Genomic DNA, 5309 nt, shown 5'->3' with positions numbered 1-5309 from the left:
TATCTCCCAAGCAGCGTCGTATTCCGCCCGTTAATCCAGTCGTAAAAAGATGGAAAAGTTAATCGCCCCCTCTCTGCTTTGTGTGTCGCGTGAGCCTCATCGCCTTCCCACGCGGCGCATTCCGAAAGGCGTCACGGCGTGGCGTGGCGTGGCGTGGCGTGGCGTGGCGTGGCGGCGTGGCGTGGCGTGGCGTGGCGTGGCGTGGCGTGGCGTGGCGTGGCGTGGCGGCGTGGACAGTGAGCGAAAAATCATGTACCCCGCGTCGACTTGCTGGGCCTCGCGACTAAAGCTGGTGGCTCCCGCACGAGGCCGCGAGCCTCACGGTCCCCTTTCCTCCTGCTCCTGCTCCCCCGCGGCGGGCGTGCGGCGCCGATACAGTTGTATGCCGGCCGAGGTGTACTCTCGTTTTATCGCGTCGATGATGGTGTGAAATGGCGGTGTGGCGGAGGCTTTATAAAGACAAATGGAATGAGATAGAAAAGGGAGGGGGTGAGAGGTAGCTAATTTATTGCGTCGCCTGGTTTAAAAAAAATGTAAAGCCATTTCGGGATATGAATGTCCTTTTCGAAAGTGGGATGTATGTAAATATTTCTCGCGGTGCCTTTCAGGCAGAATGACAGTTTGCGACTCACTAGTACCTGCGAAAGAACTCAATATGGGGGATGCCGTATTCTCCAGGAATTTTTCTATTATAAATTTTCTTAAAAGCACGGTGGTTGTGGCAGAAAATAGGTCTCCACACTCACTATACGCGTATCGGCAGCTCAGGGGCGGGTGAGCCGCGGCGGGGGACGACGCATGCATAAGATTTTGATCTAGGCTACTATAACAGCATGACGCACGACAACCGACAAACAAAAACAACAACAACATGTGCGCCTGATTTAAAAACAGAAATGAATACTATTATTTTACCCCGGCGGCGTCGTCCTGTCACACACACCACACACACACTCACACACAGGTACCTGATTGGAAGCAAACCGGAGTACAAATCGGACTCGGCCTCCAGTTCACTGCTGCTGCTGCTGCCGCTGTTTATATGGGCCGTATAGTAGTCTGCTCCACCCCTCTGAATATACCCCCCGCCCCTCCCCTTCATGGCGGGACGCGCCTTCCATTGTGTGGCGGACAGTGGCGTGTGCGAGGGAGACAGAGAAGGAGGGAGGGACGGAACGAACCGAGCTGCAATGATTGAGAGAGAGAGAGAGAGAGAGAGAGACGGGCAGAGCCCCTTGTTTCTTTTCTCTCCCTCCCTCTGTCTCCATAGCTCATGCCTATATCTCTCTCCGCGCCCTGGCTACGCCACTGGAAGGTGTGGCGGCCCGTGGCATGCGTTGACGCCGCCGCTGGTATTCTATATGCAGGAGACTTGAATGCAAGGACGTCATGAGAGTGCCATGGGCTGGGCCTGTCGAACACGGCCACGCCCCGCCACGCCTCGCCACCACACAACCTGGCGCTCGCCGCGCTCCATCGCGCTCAAATGCACACGCACTGACGCGCACACACCGACACACACACACACACACACACACACACACACACACACACACGCATGCGCATCGCGTACACACTCACACAAGGCATGAGCAGTATGCGTGCACTGTGAGGGCGGGGAACAAAACTCTGAATGAATGCGGCAAGGTCGTCAAGGCGGGGAGAAAATTTAAATTTATTTCTGAAGAGGTCCTGTTGTGACATATCTATCCATCAACCTCTATCTATCTATCTATCTATCTATCTATCTATCTATCTATCTATCTATCTATCTATCTATCTATCTATCTATCCATCCATCCATCTATCCATCCATCCATCTATCTCATATCCTTCCCCCGACGCTGAGTGATGTGCCTGACAGGTGGTGTGTGCGTTTAGGCGTGCATTACCCGGTATGTAGGCGAAGGACGCTCCGCCCGTTTGACTGGCCGCCGCCACGTTCCGTTCAAACTGCTGCCCGCCACTCCAGTTTGCCGCCTCGGGCGCCCGCGCGCCTGCTCCCGTTGCCGATCAGGAGCACTGCGCCGCATTTTTTGGGACTGATGCGTGTGTTTGTGTACGGCACGGCACACGAGGCAGGTTTTGATTTAATTTACTGCAGCGCGGGAAAATTGCCGCGAATCGCTGTATTCGAACGAACTACGCGAACGCGAACGACGATGCGATTGATAATTTATGCGAATTTAGCATTCAAACGGTAATGCATTTCACAATGAGGCTGCTGGCCTGGCGTTCGGCGGGGTGCGTTCGAGTTCGAGTTCGAGAGTGCCCCTCGAGCTTAAGCTCCCGCGAGCTTAGCCCGGCCCGACTCTGTGTGTCATAACACGCGCTCGGCTACCGGCGGTTATTTATCGACGCCATACAGTCGGATCAGCGCTAACTTTAGTCGTATCGGATTCAGCGACCTCATAGATCTCGTGTCCGATGGCCGGCGGTGGCCGCCGATGGCAATGGAGATCACGTTCCAATGCTGCGGACCACACCGCCCGCCTTCGCGTCTTAATCCCGCTCAGCGCGCCGCCGCCGCCGCCGCCTTTTGCTTCGCTCTGAAACGGGAGACGGGGGACAAGGAGGAAGGAATGTCTCGAAATGGGAAAACACCGCCACACTATAATTGTAATCTTGCCCTCTGATGAACCAAAGTGTTCGACTGCTTAACATTTGTAAAGGGTGTGTGCAACTGCAGTGCATAGTTGAAAGTGTTCAAATTAGGTAGCTGTGCACTTGCAACTCCCCTGCATCTCGTCACACGTCCTTATATTGGAGGTCTTACTAGTTTCGAAAACTTTACAGGAAAGAGAAATTTACTGTTTTCATGAAAAATTTAACACGCCGAGTACTTCACAGTACTCCATAGAGAGACGCGGTAGTTGAATCGAGTAAGAATGTTGTCGTGCGTTTCGCATATGCGTATCTCCCCCTCCTTATGGAGACGCCACTTTGAAAATGTCGACGCCGGCCTCGGGGGGCCTTTGTGGACATAAAACGAGTCCCCCTTCGCCACCCTGTCCGCGGCAAACGAGTATATGACCCACCCTATTGTCCCGGCCGCTCGCGGAGGACCCCGGGGCGAGAGGACGCGGCGGCGCAGGGACCTGTCATCGCAGACTCGCGGGGACCATCAGTTTCAATCTCTACTTGTAGTCGTTAAGCATGTACTTTCAAAAAAGAAAAATCCGCAGCAACATGGCTAATCCGTGACTCGATATGACACATCAGGCATCAGGCGCTCGCCTCGACCGGCCCGAACGTCTGCCCGCTCCCCAACGCGGAAGAAGACAGGAGAAGGGACGCTGGACTGGACAGCACAATGACGATTGCAACAGACTTGTATCGGTGGGTCCGGCAGAGAGATGCTCTCGCCCGCCAGGCGGGAATGGGGAAGTCCCCAGGACAAATCGCAGAGGGAAGAAAACGAATAAGAGATAATAGATGGCAGAGGATGCTGTAGTGTTCTTCATTATGTATGGTGTTCTTGGCTTGGCACTTGCTGACTGCGTATGGATGGCTGGCTCTCGGGTGAAAGGAGTAGACGAGGAGAAAAGAAAGAGGCAGATGCGTTTAGGACACTTCACGGCTCGCGAGCACCCCGTCCCCTCCCGCCCCTCCGCGTCAGCAGCCAGCCACCCATGGGGACTTTTTTTGTTTTTGTTTTTGTTTTGTTTCCAAAACGATCTCCCCCACCCCCTCCCCGTCCTTCTTAATCTCACACTGCTGCCGACCGCACAGCTTATTTTCAATTGCGGCAGCGGTGGCGGTGGTACAGTCCCTCACGCCGTATATTATCGCTTGTTACGCTCGGGGTGGCGGGGCGCGGCGGGGCGCGGCGGGTCGTTGTGGTGTGTGCGGGGGAGTTGGCAAGCGTCACACCACGTTTTATCGTCAAACATTGTTATGTTCGGTATTAACATTTGCGGCAAAAACGTGGTGAAATAATTCAAAAAAAAAAAACGCCCCTATAATATATTTTCACGCATTTCGTTTGTTTGTTTGATCTGGGAAAAGCCGTCGTTTGCGTATCGTTTGTTTTTGCGTTTCGTAACGAGGGGCGTTGCGGGTGTTACTGAAGGTGTTGGCCGTGGGAGCGCGCGGGCCACAACCGGCCGGCTCATTATTTGTAACCGAGATCGCCAAATGTCCCGTCCTTACCGCCCTCCTCGTCGCGCTGCTGTGCTCTTGTTCTGTTTGCTATGTTGTTGCCGCAACGACGCACCCCGTCTGTTTTACCTTTGTCAGCCGGAGCCGACCTGGCCCGGCCGGTGGGCGAGGAGGGATAGGTTCGGCTGCCTTGTCATGTTCCCATAGGTCTCGGGTCCGGCCCGACGGCCCGACGACTCGCCCAGCAGTCTCTGGTGCCCGCCGCAGGAAATTTACATTCTGCATGTTCAAGCGGAGCGCAGAGAGTTGGTGGCTAGACAGTCTGGGCACGATGTAAAGGAAATCACCAGATCATAATTTTACGACCATAGGTCGGAAATGTAAACGAGAAGTTGTTTCCCCGCTGACTTGTATGAATAAAACTTGTCCTGAGTTTCTCTGCTCTCAGTGGTGTTTCATCGTACGGTTCTCCTTCTTGTTGCAGGCTGATGCCCTAGCGCTGCCGCCATGCCGCCCCAGGAGGCGCCCAGGGGCCCGCGCCCCCGGGGGTCGTGGGCGCCCCCGACCACGACGGCCCTGCTGCTGGGGCTCCTAGCCTGCCTCGCCGCGCTCTCCGCGGCCGAGCCTCTCGGCATCAGTCACTGGGACCTGGAAGGCGCCAACGAGTGAGTGCACAATATATTCTATTGCCTTGCTGTAAATCTCGGGATATGTTTTTTTTTTTTCGTTTTCTTCTCGTTCTTTTCGCTTGCGGGCCGCTCGTCGGTCTCCCTCCCTTTGATCGATGCAGCTGCGTTCGGTATAATTGTTTTCCGAACCCGACCCTCATGGAGCAGCTTTTCGCTTCCCGCCCTGCCCTATCTCGGTATAGTTTTTGCACCTCCAACCAACCAATCTTTCTGGCGGGGCAATTATTTCTAAAAAAAAAACTAACTAAGGTGTGAGCTAGAATCATAAATTCTTTGCACGAATCAGCCCAAGGATACTAAATAGAAGGGAGGGGAGCTCTCACACACCCAAAAAAAAAAAACATATCGCTAACCTCCTGCTCATTAATTTTGGAAACCTGCTGATGATAGCTCGCGTTGATTTTGGGTGTGACTTATATACCGTCCGTACTGCGTGGTAGTCTACAGATGAAGAAAAACATTTATCGTGTCTCTCTCTCTCTCTCTCCCCCTCCCTCCCTCCCTCCCTCTCTTCCTCCC

Source organism: Frankliniella occidentalis, unplaced genomic scaffold (assembly GCF_000697945.3).
Source record: "Frankliniella occidentalis isolate FOCC.00 unplaced genomic scaffold, Focc_3.1 Scaffold7, whole genome shotgun sequence".
NCBI lineage: Eukaryota > Metazoa > Arthropoda > Insecta > Thysanoptera > Thripidae > Frankliniella > Frankliniella occidentalis.
Note: the sequence above shows the minus strand (reverse complement) of the source record.